Below are 16,523 nucleotides of genomic sequence, written 5' to 3' on the forward strand. Positions count from 1 at the left end.
TTTTGGCAAATCTTTGAGTTTTTTGCGAATTTTTCAGTTTCGTCAAACTTGGATAAAGTTGATCTTGGATCAATTTTCGGAAACAATAGTAAGCCTTTGGAAATCTGTTATTTTGGCAATTTTTTCGAAGTTTCGTCGAACTTCGGTAAATCGATTTTAGGTAAATTTTCGGACTAAATGGTAAGCCTATATCTTTTTGAAATCTTGTGTTTTTCGATTTTTCAAACTTTCGTCGAACTTGGATGAAATCAATTTCGGGTCAATTTTTCAGACTAAATCGTAAGCCGGGTCTCAAACGAGCGGCCCACGGACTTTTTATTAGCGGCCCGCAGTTTGTCGAACTTGGACATTTAATAAAACAGAACGAAAGATTCCAAACGCTTTCCTAACTCACATGTTTCGTCAAGCAGAATAAATTAATTGGTATACGTGAACTTCTCTCCTCAGGATAGACATGGGAAAACTAGCACATTTAAGTTTTGGAATATTTCCTCCTGTGTCATTAAAATAGGCATGGTGCATTTACATGATTGGCCGTAAGTCTATAGCCTCGAAAAGTCTATCATATATTAGTTTGGAAGTTTCGTTCCATTTTAAGAAATGACGTGTGTGGGTACATTTCCCTCATCTGGGAAATAGCCTTCGTGACGTAAGCATACTTCGGTTTGGAGATATTTTGACCTGTTTGGACAAAACTGGGTACTGGTGCTGTTATAATACCTATAGCTATAGCCTATGTAATTAGAAAGCTATATAGCATCAGGGGCGTAGCCAGAAATTTTTTTCGGGGGGGGGGGGTTCAACCATACTTTATGTATTTTCGTGCGTGCGTTTGTATGTGTGCGTGCCTATATACGCAAGCAAATTGAAAAATTTCGGGGGGGGGGTTTGAACCCTCCCCCACCCCCCCCCCCCTGGCTACGCCCCTGTATAGCATACATCGCTTTCGAAGCGTTTCATTCCGCTTTCGTAATACCAGGTAAAATAGGACTAGAGTTGTTCTAGGTCCGTAAATCGGGTGTTGGACAAAATACATTTTGTGTGTCTCTCGTATAATCTAGTGCACTCTATAAATAAAGTCAAGTACCTATATTTAACTCGGCAAGCGACTCGCTCGGAACAAGCAGCCAAATTGGCCAAATTATGCTAGTTTCCTGCTGAAGCATCGCCTGCAGCTGCTACGTTGCGAATGTTTCATGCGGACAGTGAACACACGTTGGCCATTATAAAAGACGCAAGGGGACAACATCCACACAGGTAGAGCTGCAGATAAGCGGGTGTAAGTGCCACGGACCGCAGCCGTCCTCCCCAGTGGCGCAATTGGTTAGCGCACGGTACTTATACGACAGTTCTCGTGAGCTATGCCGGGGTTGTGAGTTCCAGCCACACCTGGGGAACGTTTTTTTTATTATTATATTTTAAGATTTATTTATGAGGTTTGTCACAGTTGGCCGCCTGTTGGAACACAGCGTGGCGAGCGACTGAAGCACCATGGGAGGGTCGCGATACGCGTTCGCCGTGTCTAGTGCATCTCTAATATCTTATCGCGGGGAAGAGGTGTCAGCGATATGGAAGTAGTGCCTAAGTTCACGTTCACTCGTGCAACTAACTCTACTTTACTTATACCCAGCACCTCCACCACTTATGAGGAACCGCTTTATTCGAGTCGAGCTCGAGCTGTTCTACAATGATGATGATATATACAGATGAGGAAGTTTCACGAATGACGATGATATGTCGAGATGACAAAGAAGAGTCACTGATTTGCTGCGCTCACAATATTAAAAATTCCAAGCTTCCGCGTGATAAACTTCCGTTTGAATCTGCCGGGCCCACGTCAGGCTGTATCATCAGCTGGCATCAGCCCTGATGTGAGCCCGCAGATCTTTTTCTGTTCCCAGATCTCAGAGAAACCACAAATGTGTCCGTTTCACGCTGTTCCTGCCATCCAGCGCTGTCACAGAATCTCTCAGGTGACGGCAGCGACTTTCAAGGAGCCTTTAAAGCGTCGGAATCGGCTTGTACTCGGCGCATCGACGCCAAAGGAATATATATATTGATGAATTGAAATAATATGTACAGATTGGACGAATAATTTTGTTTACTAGACCCGGCCTCATCACTTTACGGACAGACCCTGTATACAGGGCGCCACGTGATCGATCAGCGATGGTTGTCCTCCATATATACTTCGTCCTTTCTTGGTCGTTGAGGTTATTGCTGTAGCAATGAGAACTTTCTTCAGAAACATTACCGCACTTGTGTTTACTGCGTAGAAACGATTATCAGTGATGTCGGCCGGTAGAAATAGTTGAGCTCTGTACACGTCCGGTACTATTGGTCTGTTTGCTATTCTCGCTGTTCCACAGTGAACCACTGCATCTGTTGAATGAGGCACATTAACTAGCACCTGAATACCTGAGGGCGAAAAATGAGAGAAAACCGCGGATTTTCAAAATAGTGGTCTCTAATTTCTGTGTGGTATTTCGTACATTGGTCCTTTTCGAAAGAATGGCGCGTTGGATTCCGGGGTTTCTAACGTGAGGCAAAGGTAGGTCAAAAAAGGAGGCTGCGCGCAGCGGCCGCGTTTATAAGGGCACAGGATGGCCCATGCGCATCGCTAGTGCGCACCCCGTGGCACTTTCAAGCAAGACGGAGGGGGTGCCATTCCCACAACGTGTGTACGTCGCATTTCTGATGAAATACGTAGTGGAAAAGTGAGCGCTCGTCCTGTTTTCATGCGTCTCATCTTGTCCTTAGAAAGGCAGAAGTTCAGGGGAAATACTGAAGCTTGAAAAGCTGAAACATTCGTGAACACGGGCTGTTGCTGGAGCCGACGTTTCGACACGCCGACTTGTCTTCAAGGCTACAAATGCCTTTTCAAAGGGCAGCCTTCAAGAAGACAAGTATGCTTCTCGAAACGTCGGCTGCAGTGGCACTCCGTGTTCACGAATTTTTTCGTCTCTTCATCTAGTCTTTGTTTGTCGGCGCTGCAGAATTAAGTAATGAAACCAAAATATTTATTTAAGTGATACTTGTACTGAGGCTTGGACTCGCATCCTAGCATTACCCGCAGCGGTGGTCTAGTGGATATGGTGCTCAACAACTAACCGCAGGTCGCGGGATCGAATTCCGGCCACAGCGGCTGCGTTTTGACGGAAGCAAAATGCTAGAGGCCCGTATGAAAAATGAAAATAGCGCGAAAAAACGTCGGTCGAGACGAAGAAAGCTACAGGACAAGCGAATACTACAACTGAACTTCTATTAGAAAGTTCAGTTGCTGAGATTTAGGAGCACGTTAGAGAATCTTATGCAGGTGGTAGAAATTTCTGGAGCCGTCAACTACGATGTCTCTCATAATCAGCGAGGGCCCGAGGGCCGTCAGGTTTAACCTAATGGTTCCCGAGTGGTCTAGCCAGTTGACGTACAGTCTACTCGTCTCTATTGCGGACCCAACAAAGTTGTTTCAGTCACTCACTCTCATAATCAGGTTGTGGCCTTGGAATGTAAAGACCAACAATTATTATTAGCCCTAGCATTAAATTATATGGTAATCGGTAGCAATAACGTACAGGCCAATTGTAAGCACTCTTCGTTGTGCCGATCCAGTAGCCAAGGGGCTAACGTGTTTAGCTCGTAACTGAAAGGGCGGTGGTTCGAATCACAATGCGGGTGTCACTACCATGAAGGTAATGATGTAACATTCGAATTCTTAATTATTAAATCTTGTAAACTTTCTCACATTTGGATGAGACTGATAGCATGAGCGTTGTTGACTAGCAACTTCACCGCAGCGGTGGCGAAACGCTTCGGCGTCAGCTTCCAATTCGGGACGTACCGGGCTCGATCCCCAGTGGTTTCCAATAGGTGCAAGCGGCCGCGCTTCGGGATGTGGTGGCTGTGCAGCGGTACGAAGCTTCATTTCCTTGGAGGGCTCCTCAATGGCTGCACGGGATAAGTGGCCATGTCCCGTACGTGCAGTGAACCAGGGATCCTCTTTTTTTACTCTTAAAAATTCAGGTTGAAAAAAAAATTAAGACCACTGCTCGACCTTTCACTGCTTTGAAGACTAGTTCAGTACATTATTGCAGCCAATGTTCACACATCCAACGGTGGTCTTGTCAGTGGGAGCCTCGATACATTCGCGATTACACATTATATATTCAGCATTACCGGTAGTGCGATTCGAACCACCAGGCTTTCGAGTACGAACTCTGCCTCAGCCACGGTAACAACACCACTATGTGCCTTTGCTTTCTTTTTTTTTCAGTGATGCCGCCAGCGGCATTCGAATCACCGTCCCTTTGGTTCCGAGCTGAACGCTTTACCCTCTCGGCTGCAACAACAGCATGGGAAATAGTGGTTAGAAGTTGGTTCGCACATTATTGTAACACATACGTAAGAATTAAATGCTGGGGTAGTGTCTCCAAGCCTGGGTAACTGTCTTCACAGATAAATTCTGGTGTCAACTTGTAGACGGAGACGTAAGGCTACAGCCTCCAGAAATACGTAAATTCTACATTTTTCAATATTTAATCGTATTTTGATGCAATAGATTTTGTGTGGATTTTTACGGGAACAGTAAGCCTGCAGCCTTTCGAAATCTGGAATTCAAGAAAGTTAAGTCGCATATTGATGAAATCGTTTATGCCCTCGCAGAATGAATCTTGTTTCCCGGCGAAGAAATTCTGCAGCGCTAACGAACGAGTACTAGACACGACACATGAAAACATGACGAGCGCTGATTTTCAACTGAATGTTTCGTCAGTAAATTGGACATGTTGCGGTAGCCACGCCCTCGCCGGCTGGATAGCGCCACATGATGCGCAATAGCGATGCGCGTGGCCCATCCTATGCCCTTATAAGGTGGCCGCTTCCTTCCTTTTACTGCCTTTAGCTGCACGTAGAAACCCGAAATCCAATGGAGTATTCTTTCAAAAAAGGCAATGCAAGAAAATACGCAAGCATAAATTATAGACTACTCTTTTAAGATTCCACCGTTTTCTCCCATTTCCAGCTCAGGTATTCAGGTGCAAGTTACTGTGCCTCACCAGTGCAGTGGTTCACTTGGGACAACAAAGAATAGCAACAGACCAATAGCACTGACATGCGGTCATACTGCGCGCTTGCCTATCAAGTGGACTATCAAGTGTGTCCGACATTCCAGACCTGATGACACATGGGCGACCAGGAGCGGCATCAGTGTAGGGTGCAGTCTTTGCGGTCTAGTGGTGCAGCTCCCCCAATTGTATGGACAAGCTGTGTCAACCGGAGTACGTGAACTTAGACACTACTTCCATATCGCCAACGCTTCTTCCTCGTGATAAGCTATCAGAGATACAAATGCCACGGCGGACTCTTATCCCGACCCTCCCATGGTGCTTGAGTTGCTCACCAATATACTGTGTTCCGTCCTGCGGCCAACTGGGAAAAATTAGTGTTACGAGTCGACAGCTTTCAGTATATAACATCATAACCGAATTTAAAAAGTAATAAAAAAATGCGTTCCCCAGGTGAGGCTCGAACTCACAACCCCGGCATAGCTCACGAGGACTGTCGTATAAGTACCGTGCGCTAACCAATTGCGCCACTGGGGAAGACAGCTGCGCTCCATCGTACATACGCACCGCTTATCTGCAGCTATACTTGCGTGGACGTTGTGGCCGTGGTTTCTCTTTTACATGTTAGCCTGGTGTACAGGTAGCTTACCGATAAATTCCACGTGTGTTCACTGTCCGCATTGAACATTCGCAGCCTAGTAGCTGCGAATGCTTCGACGGAAAGCATAATTTGACTGCCAGCTCTGAGACAGTAGCTGAAAGATTTCAAACTGTCTGCTTGTCTTTATTTATAGTCACTGAATATTTATTAGACAATAAATAATTACATTTGTCCAACAATTCGATTTTACAGACCGAAACAACTCTGGTCGTTTCCTACGTTGATTTCCAATTGCGGAGTCGGAGCAAGCATTTCTGCTCCCTTTGGAGCAAGTGTGGTCTAATGGCAAAGTGAGGGCGGGAGTCAAGCGTTCCAATGGGATAGTCGGAGTGGATTAAGAGCGGCAGTCACTCCATGGAGCAGGAAAAGTTGCTCCGCCAAAATCGGCGCAGTCGACCGGAACTTGGCGTGACGTACTTCCTTTAACACGTTTGCCTTCTTGGGGGCGCTGCCGCTGTCGCGTGTTTTGACAGTAATGGTGGACGACATGGGCTTCTGGTAGAGTGTACTACTTCTGGGCAAATCGTGCGGCATTGCTTCCGCTGATCGATAGCGACAGCTCCGAGTCAGAAAACTGCAGCTCCTGCACGAGCGATTCATCGGATAGTGAGGCTGAAACTGCCGCGTCCGAGCAGGAATTCGACAGCGGAATGAGCAGAATGGAATAACTACACGCAAGGTATTCTGGGCAACTCAAGCACTTCCGCTTCCTCCTTGCTCCCATGCTTGCTCCGGCGGCGCGGATTGTTTTCCAATCGCGGATTTGGAGGCGTTGCTCTACGCCATAGTCGAGTGTTCGCCCGCAGAGTCCATCGGCTGCTCCGACTCTCCCATTGTAATTCAACGTTAATATTATAAAAGTGCGATGAAACCTTCCGAGAGCGATAGTATGCTAGCTTTCCTAATGATATAAGGTAGGTTTGTTTTTATCTTTATTTTTTAATTTCGAAAGCGACAATTAAATATATGAATCGAGGCCGGTTTCCGCGATATACTCAACAGTACTCCATGGTTGGGCCCGCTGAGCCACGAATCATAGTTCGGTGGTCTTGTTGGATGAAGGCCCACTGTTTTCAGGTAACGCCGTCGTATCTGGTTCAGGCCAGAATGAGTGCTTGATGGTAGGCACGGGCGCTTCAGCTATACAATATGGGCCCAAATGGTCTGTGGAGATGTGGCCAGGCATATGTCCTGCCGCCACATTAAGTCTGCGCAACACCACTTCCCCCCGACTGTTCTAAGCTTCCTGGTGTGGCCTGGGAGGTCTGAACCACACGGTGAAATTAAATCTTGTTTGGTGAGGCGGAGAATCTCCTCGCGGTGGAGGAAATAATCCCAAGAATCACTTGGGAAAGATGCTTCCAGAGTGTGTGCAACTCACTGTGCTAAAGGTAATATAATAGCACCCATGCCCAGTATTGTTCAAACAGGACGAAATGCCTCAAAACCGAGCTATGCTGGCGTTGCGAAGGCTACATACTTACCCCCTGATGAAGGAAATGTACTCATACCCAATTTTATCAAAATGGGACGAAACTTTCCCAAAGTTAAATACGTTAGACCCTCCGAGGAGGCTATATAAACTTACGACTGATAATATGTAAATGTATCCATACCTAATTTACCGGCCCCGCCGCGTTGGTCTAGTGGTTATGGCGCTCGGCTGCTGACCCGAAGGTCGCGGGATCGAATCCCGGCTGCGGCGGCTGCATTTTCGATGGAGGCGACAATGTTTGAGGCGCGTGTACTTAGATTTAGGTGCACGTTAAAGAACCCCAGGTGGTCGAAATTTCCGGAGCCTTCCACTACGGCGTCTCTCATAATCATATCGTGGTTTTGGGACGTTAAACCCCAGATATTATTATATTATTTACCGGGCGAAACATTCCTTAACCGAAATGTCCTCGCTTTCTCAAGTCTACCCCTGAGGAGGGAAAGTCCGCCTCGTGGAACAGTGGCTACGGTGCTCGGCTGCTGACCCGAAGGTCACGGGTTCGATCCCGGCCGCGGTGGTTGCATTTTGATGGAAGCGAAACGGTTGAGGCCCGTGTGCTGTGCGATGCCAGCGCACGTAAAGAACAGCAGACAGTCAAAATTTCCGGATCCTTCCACTACGGCGTCTCTCGTAATCACATCGTGGTTTTGGGACGTAAAACCCCAGATATTATTATTAATCCCTGAGGAGAGAAGTTCACTCATACCATTTCTTTTTATTCTGTTTGACGAAACATGCACGTTAGGAAATCTGTTGTAATGTTTCGTCCCGTGTTATTAAAAGTAGGCAATGGTAATGGTAAGCAATGGTAAGTCTGTAGCCTCGGGGAATCTTTTATTTTGGTTTCCCAAAGTTTATTCCCATTTTAAGAAAATAGGGCATGGGCTTGGTCCGTGCGCAGCGATGCTCAAGTATATTGAGAGAGGGAAAGCTTAGCATAAGCCTAGTACACCAAGGATGAGGGAAAGAGTAAAGCATAGTAAAGCAATGGAGTGTCACGGCAAGGAATGAGCGTGGCTAGGGTGAGGAAAAACCTTGCTTAGCTTTAATCCTGCTCTTAGCTTTAATCCTAGCTTCGCACAACTTCGGTGAGGCTACCCCTCCGCTCCGCTGGTCATTGTAATTGCGATAGCACAGACACGCCTAATTTTTTTGTGAGGCACCCCATGCGGTCACCATGTGTTAAAACATAACCGTGAAGCAAAAGTTGATGCATTTCAGAATCGGAGTCCAGATTTCAGTAATTCTGTAGATCAGTATCGATATTGTTTCTCTAAACCTGACGTAAAATCCCCTTGAGAAATGGCTCTTATGTGAGATCTGGGAAAGGCCTTCCTTAAGTGGCAACGTTAGTTGGCGTTTTGGTTACCCCCCCCCCACACACACACACATACAAACGCACCACGCTCCAACCTTACTCACTGTCCCGTCAAATCGGGAGAATTTCGCGACTGCGCGCCAGCTGAGGTGACTTTGACACCGCTCGTCTGTAGCCTTAGGAAGATATATCCTTTTTTTGGTGGCAGATTCCTTCGTCGCATTGTAATAAAATAGAGCGTGGCTGCAATTCAATCATAAGTAGCAAGTCTATAGCGTTGGGAAAACTAAGGACTGCCTCCTCGTTTTAAAGGAGGTACCATTAGCAATCAGAAATATATTCAACGTGCCCAAGCAACAAGCGTAGGGTACTGGGCCTGGTCTATAAAAAAAAAGCACTAACGATAAACGTTGAAATAAAGACACCTTAAAGGACAAAATGCGAGCAAAGAAGGGAAATCTAAGGAAACTAAAAGTCAGGACAACGGCTAAAATGCACTAACTCAACACAAGAAATATAGAACAGCGATAAATACAGGTCACGTACCACAAAGTTGAAGGTAAGCTTAAAGACAAAGAAAAACAGAAAGGAGGGGGGGATGCCTTGTACAAGGCGCGACACGTGAAATCAGCGCGAACCTTTGAAGACAACGACAGTGAGTTCTGAAAAACACCCAGATCAAAAAAAAAAACGACATTATAAACATTTTGTATCCTGTGGACGGTCGAGTGTTGGACGAGGAAGGCAGGTACATGAAGAGTACTATAATAATAATAATAATAATAATAATAATAATAATAATAATAATAATAATAATAATAATAATAATAATAATAATAATAATAATAATAATAATAATAATAATAATAATAATCAACCAATGATTTATTTAACGTGCCCGGGAACAACCGTAAGGTCTTTGTGCTGGCGCACGCAAAAAAAACTATAAAAATAAACAATACAATACAGACAGTTTTCAGAAATAAAAAGAGCAAAAACACGTAGACAAAGAGAAATGAACACAAAAGGGGAGGAGTAAAATAAGACAACACGAGAAATATTGACGGGGCATAAAAAATTAGATTGCATATACAACTATGTGGAAAGACTGAGAAGGGAAGACTTTGTACATTGTGCCACACTATGTCAAAACAGTGCAAAGCTCGGATAAAAACAATGATTGTGGGCTATGAAAAATGTCAAGATCAAGAAAGTTAAGATTATAAAGACTTTGTATTCTGTGAACGGTAGAGTGTTGGAAGAAGCAGGCGGGTACATGAAACGGTCTGTTCTCTCTGGTTAACTTACGCGGAATTCGAAAATTTACACAATTGAGAAGTACAGGGCAGGATATGATACCGTGGACTAGCTTGTAAAGAAATAAGAGATCAGAGCGATTTCGTCGGCAGTGAAGTGATGGCAGTGATAATAATTCAGCAGTACTTGAACGAGATCCAGAGTCATTTTTAGCAAAGCGATGGTTATATATGCTGAGGAATTTTTTCTGGACTCGTTCAATGGTGTTACCGCTGGATTGAGCAATGCCATTCCATATCACGGACGCATACTCAAGTTGCGGAAGACATATTGCCATGTACAATTTGTGTAGGGCCATGGGAGACCTGAATTCTCGAGATATTCTACAACACATCCGAGAGAACGAAGGCCCCGCATAGCAGCACGCTTAACGTGAGAAGAAAAGTTTAACGCGCTGTCAACAACAACACCAAGATCACTGATTTCATAAACCTTGCATAACGGCACAGAATTGACAGAGTATTGAAATGACACGCTAGATGTTTTGCGAGTGATAGACATGAATTTTGTCTTCGAGGTATTCAGAGAAAGGTTATTACCGTCGCACCATTCGGAAAAAGAGCGCAAGTCTGACTGCAGCAAGCGACAGTCGTTAACTGAATGAATTTCCTTAAAAATCTTGATGTCATCGGCATACAAGAGGAAAGAAGAATTACGGATGGCAAAAGAAACATCATTAACGTAAATTAAAAATAGGAGTGGGCCTAATACCGACCCTTGAGGGACCCCACTAGTCACTTTATACAAAGAAGACGTTTGGCCATTTACGGCAACATAACAATATCTATTGAGCAGATAGCTCTGCAGGAGATTCACAACTGACAAGTCAACATCAAAGTGCGCAAGTTTAACCATAATCAGCGTGTGGCTGACTACGTCAAAAGCCTTGCTCAGGTCACAGTAAATTACGTCAACCTGTCCTCTCTGAGAAATAGGTGTGGAGATCTGTGTCATGAAACTAGCAAGATTTGTGGTAGTTGAGCGGCCAGCGAGAAAACCATGTTGATTAGGAATCAATGAGTTTTTCACACTAAAAGACAATATGTCGTGAAGAGCCAGCTCGAAGATCTTTGATGTGGCACATAGTAGAGAAATCGGGCGATAATTAGAAGCATCTGTTTTAGAGCCCGACTTAAATACTGGAAAAACACGAGCAGTTTTCCACATGCTTGGAAATGTGGAAGTGTCCAGGCAGTTATTAAATATCGTAGTTCGTACTGGGACAAATATACTACCATAAGCTTTTAGTATGGCGGAGGGGATGCCATCTGGCCCACATGATAAGGATGGTTTTAAGCGCTTAATGCATTCGCAGATAAGATTTTCATCCAGCGACAAAGCACTGGATGAGCTAACCGCCTTGGGCTGCTGTCTGATATCAGTGCTAGAGTCTGAGGCCTTATAAACGGATGAGAAATGCGTGGCAAAACAGTCAGCGACGGCATGCACTTCTACCCCATTTGAGTCCAGTAGTCTGAAGGACTCTCCGCTTTTGCCGGACCGTTTACGTACGTACTTCCAAAACTCAGCCGGCCTGTCAGAGGCGCTTTTTTCTAAGAATTCAATATACGAACTATGATCCCGTTTATATAGGCGTTTAGAGAGAGTTCGAAGGAAGCTGAACTCTTCCTTCCACTCGCTGGATGGAGAACATTTACATTTCCTGTGTGCGTGATCTTTATGCTTCAGTGCACTGATAAGTTCAGATGAGAACCAATGGGGATATTTACGTTGTTTAGGTGTATATTGGGGAATAAACTTACGCATGCTGCTCAGTACAAGCTCTGTAAACCGATCAACCTGCTCATAAACATTTGGTTTGTCAGTAACCTCTGACCACTCAACGGTAGACAAGTGATGATAGAGGCCTGTGTAATCACCTCGCTTGAAGGCAAATCTCGGAGATTTGTTTACGTAACTGCTGAAGCTCGTTGTTTCGGCTGATGCGGATAATCTTACGTTAAGTGGTGGGTGGAATTTGTCCGGACGTACAAGAGAGATGTCGGAGCGGGAAACTTCAAGGGGTTGATCGTTTGACACACACAGGTCTAAGACGTTGCCACTGGAATTGACGACTGAGTTATGTTGCAGTAGGGAATTAAACGCCAGAAAGTCCAAGAGCAGGCTGCACTTTTTCTCTATGAAATGATTGTAATGAGAAAAATAAGCGTGCTCCAGTCAATTCCAGGTGCATTGAAATCCCCAAGAACAATAATTCTGTGCCCACTATGAGAAGATACCACAAGTTCAATGGAAGACATGACATCATGAAACGAGGCAGGGGACATGTTGGGTGGTAAATAGAAACATCCAATCAACAATTTTTCACTGCGCTCAAGGTTGGTTTCTAGCCAAATGGATTCTTCGATAGTTTCTAGGTCTTTCCGTCTAACGGATTTCAGTGAATTGTCAATGGCAATCAGCACGCCACCGCCTTTCTGCTTGGTTTCACTGAAATCTCGGTCACTGCGGAAGGTGGTGTAGGTCGGGGGAAAAAGTCAGATGAGGGAATTTCAGCGCCTAGCCAGGTTTCAGAAATAGCAATAATAGGAAAAGAAGACGAAAGAACATTAGAGAAAAACTCTCGTGTCTTAGTACGTAGGCCACGAGCATTTTGGTAGAATATGTCTACGTTACACGGCACTTTCGGTTCCAGTCACTTGCTCAGAGGGATGAAGCATGTCATCGCGCAGCTCCCCACGAAATGGCTTGAAGAGGCATCCGAGGAGCCACATCGAAGGGTCATTCAGGCGTTGTAGTGTTTCCTTGTCGACTTCGATGTAGAACGAAGAATAGGACTGAAATTTGGTTTGAAGTCGCCGGCAGGAGATGGGAGACAGATCGAATGAAGCAATATGTTTTTTTGATGTCAGCAACAGTGGTGTCCGGGCTCAGCTTCGTAACAAAAATGGCCTTTGGCCGTTGTGGCCGTTGTGGCCGCTGAGCTACAGATATAGTGGATGTCTTCAATGCTCCAAAAGAGGCGGGTTTCTTCTTTCTTTCCCCCTCAGTCACAGCTGCATAAGAGGCTGTCGCAGGCATCACACTGCCACGCTCGGACGTGTCTACGTCAGCTGGCGGCGAATTCGAAGATGAAAGAGTTTTGGAGAGAGGTGGTTCAGAGCAGGCAGCTTGCTCGGAAGTCACTGATCGCTCAACGGTCACATGCGCTGGGGGGATCACAGGTGCCTTCACTGCCACTCCGGCCGTGCGGCGCGTCAGCTCCTCACGCAGGAAGCGGACCTCTGCACGAAGGGAGGCGACCACGCGGGCTTGTTGTTCAACACCGCGGGAGTGATCCTTACGGAGGTGCTCGTTGTCTTTGCGTAGTTGGGATACCTCGTCGCTGAGGAACGAGATTCCCTCCAAAGCGTCGAGGAGAAGGCGGCGCAGCCCGGCGAGATCGCCATCCGGAGGGGTGTACGTGGAGAGGGAACCGGTTTGAGAGCTGCAATGCTCATCGATGCACGCCGCCGAGTTGTCAATAATAATCAATCAATCACTCATTTATTTAACGTGCCCAGGAACAACCGTGACGTCTTTGTGCAGGCGCACGCAAAAAAATCAATAAAATAAACAATACAATACAGACAGTCTTCAGAAATAAAAAGCGCAAAAACACGTAGACAAAGAGAAATGAACACAAAAGGGGAGGAGTAAAATAAGACAATATAAGAAATATTGAAGGGGAATAAAAAATTACATTGCACATATACAACTATGCGGAAAGACAGAGAAGGGAAGACTTTGTACATTGTGCCATACTATGTCAAAAGAGTGCAAAGCTCGGATAAAAACAATGATTGTGGATTATGAAAAACGTCAAGATGAAGAAGTTAATATTATAAAGACTTTGTATTCTGTGAACGGTAGAGTGTTGGAAGAAGCAGGCGGGTACATGAAACGGTCTGTTCTCTCTGGTTAACTTACGCGGAATTCGAAAATTAACACAATTGAGAAGTACAGGGCGGGATATGATACCGTGGACTAGCTTGTAGAGAAATAAGAGATCAGAACGATTTCGTCGGCAGTGAAGTGATGGCAGTGATAATGACTCAGCAGTATTTGAACGAGATCCAGGGTCATTTTTAGCAAAGCGATGGTTATTTATGCTGAGGAATTTTTTCTGGGCTCGTTCAATGGTGTTACCGCTGGATTGAGCAATGCCATTCCATATCACGGACGCATACTCAAGTTGCGGAAGACATATTGCCGTGTACAATTTGTGTAGGGCCATGGGAGACCTGAATTCTCGAGATATTCTACAAACACATCCGAGAGAACGAAGGCCCCGCATAGCAGCACGCTTAACGTGAGAAGAAAAGTTTAACGCGCTGTCAACAACAACACCAAGATCACTGATTTCATAAACCTTGCATAACGGCACAGAATTGACAGAGTATTGAAATGACACGCTAGATGTTTTGCGAGTGATAGACATGAATTTTGTCTTCGAGGTATTCAGAGAAAGGTTATTACAGTCGCACCATTCGGAAAAAGAGCGCAAGTCTGACTGCAGCAAGCGACAGTCGTTAACTGAATGAATTTCCTTAAATATCTTGATGTCATCGGCATACAAGAGGAAAGAAGAATTACGAATGGCAAAAGAAACATCATTAACGTAAATTAAAAATAGGAGTGGGCCTAATACCGACCCTTGAGGGACCCCACTAGTCACTTTATACAAAGAAGAGGTTTGGCCATTTACGGCAACATAACAAGATCTATTGAGCAGATAGCTGTGCAAGAGATTCACAATCGACAAGTCAACGTCAAAGTTCGCAAGTTTAACCATAATCAGTGTGTGGCTGACTACGTCAAAAGCCTTGCTCAGGTCACAGTAGATTACGTCAACCTGTCCTCTCTGAGAAATAGGTGTGGAGATCTGCGTCATGAAACTAGCAAGATTTGTGGTAGTTGAGCGGCCAGCAAGAAAACCATGTTGATTTGGAATCAATGAGTTTTTCACACTAAAAGACAATATGTCGTGAAGAGCCAGCTCGAAGATCTTTGATGTGGCACATAGTAGAGCAATCGGGCGATAATTAGAAACATCTGTCTTAGAGCCCGACTTAAATACTGGGAAAACACGAGCAGTTTTCCACATGCTCGGAAATGTGGAAGTGTCCAGGCAGTTATTAAATATCGTAGTCAGTACTGGGACAAATATACTACCATAAGCTTTTAGTATGGCGGAGGGGATGCCATCTGGGCCACATGATAATGATGGTTTTAAACGCCTAATGCATTCGCTGATAAGATTTTCATCCAGCGACAAAGCACTGGATGAGCTAACTGCCTTGGGCTGTTGTCTGATATCAGTGCTGGAGTCTGAGGCCTTATAAACGGATGAGAAATGTGCGGCAAAACAGTCAGCGACGGCATGCACTTCTACCCCATTTGAGTTTAGTAGTCTGAAGGACTCTCCGCTTTTGCTGGACCGTTTACGTACATACTTCCAAAACTCAGCCGACCTGTCAGAGGCGCTTTTTTCTAAGAATTCAATGTACGAACTATGATCCCGTTTATATAGGCGTTTAGAGAGAGTTCGAAAAAAGCCGAACTCTTCCTTCCACTCGCTGGATGGAGAACATTTAGATTTCCTGTGTGCGTGATCTTTATGCTTCAGTGCACTTATAAGATCAGATGAGAACCAGTGGGGATATTTAGGTTGTTTAGGTGTATACTGGGGAATAAAATTAAGCATGCTGCTCAGTACAAGCTCCGTAAACCGATCAACCTGGTCATCAACATTAGGTTTGTCAGTAACCTGTGACCACTCAACGGTGGACAAGTGATGATAGAGGCCTGTGTAATCACCTCGCTTGAACGCAAATCTTGGAGATTTGTTTACGTAACTGCTGTAGCTCGTTGTTTCGGCTGATGCAGATAATCTTACGTTAAGTGGTGGGTGGAATTTGTCCGGACGTACAAGAGAGATGTTGGAGCGGGAAACTTCAAGGGGTTGATCGTTTGACACACACAGGTCTAAGACGTTGCCACTGGAATTGACGACTGAATTATGTTGCACTAGAGGATTAAACGCCAGAAAGTCCAAGAGCAGGCTGCACTTTTTCTCTGTGAAATGATTGTAATGAGAAAAGGTAAGCGTGCTCCAGTCAATTCCAGGTGCATTGAAATCCCCAAGAACAATAATTCTGTGCCCACTATGAGAAGATATCACAAGTTCAATAGAAGACATGACATCGTGAAACGAGGCAGGGGAAATGCTGGGCGGTAAATAGAAGCATCCAATCAACAATTTTTCACGGCGCTCAAGGTTGATTTCTAGCCAGATCGATTCTTCGATAGTTTCTAGGTCTTTCCGTCTAACGGATTTCAGTGAATTGTCAATGGCAATCAGCACGCCACCGCCTTTCTGTTATAATAATAATAATAATAATAATAATAATAATAATAATAATAATAATAATAATAATAATAATAATAATAATAATAATAATAATAATAATAATAATAATAATCTATTCACTCGATGACATAGTGCGGGAAATATCTGCTTTTGATAATAAGGTAATTTTGATAATAAGTTAATAAGATTTTGATAATAAGATAATAGGGTAACTGCTTTTGTGCCACAAAAAAAACGAATTAACGAACTAACATTTTTAACCGGCTCCTCACCAGCCTCTGAAAATACGAAAAACGAAC

The 16,523-nt window shown here is 44.6% G+C and overlaps 1 non-coding gene and 1 pseudogene across 1 annotated transcript; both read right to left on the reverse strand.

Moving 5' to 3' along the window:
* LOC119402524 (uncharacterized) overlaps positions 1-16,523 on the reverse strand; it is a 261,537-nt pseudogene that overhangs the window by 154,767 nt on the left and 90,247 nt on the right.
* Trnai-uau (transfer RNA isoleucine (anticodon UAU)) lies at positions 5,506-5,597 on the reverse strand. The gene is given in 2 exon segments: positions 5,506-5,541; positions 5,560-5,597. It is a non-coding gene; the product is annotated as a tRNA-Ile (tRNA).

Source organism: Rhipicephalus sanguineus, chromosome 8, assembly GCF_013339695.2.
Source record: "Rhipicephalus sanguineus isolate Rsan-2018 chromosome 8, BIME_Rsan_1.4, whole genome shotgun sequence".
Classification (NCBI taxonomy): domain Eukaryota; kingdom Metazoa; phylum Arthropoda; class Arachnida; order Ixodida; family Ixodidae; genus Rhipicephalus; species Rhipicephalus sanguineus.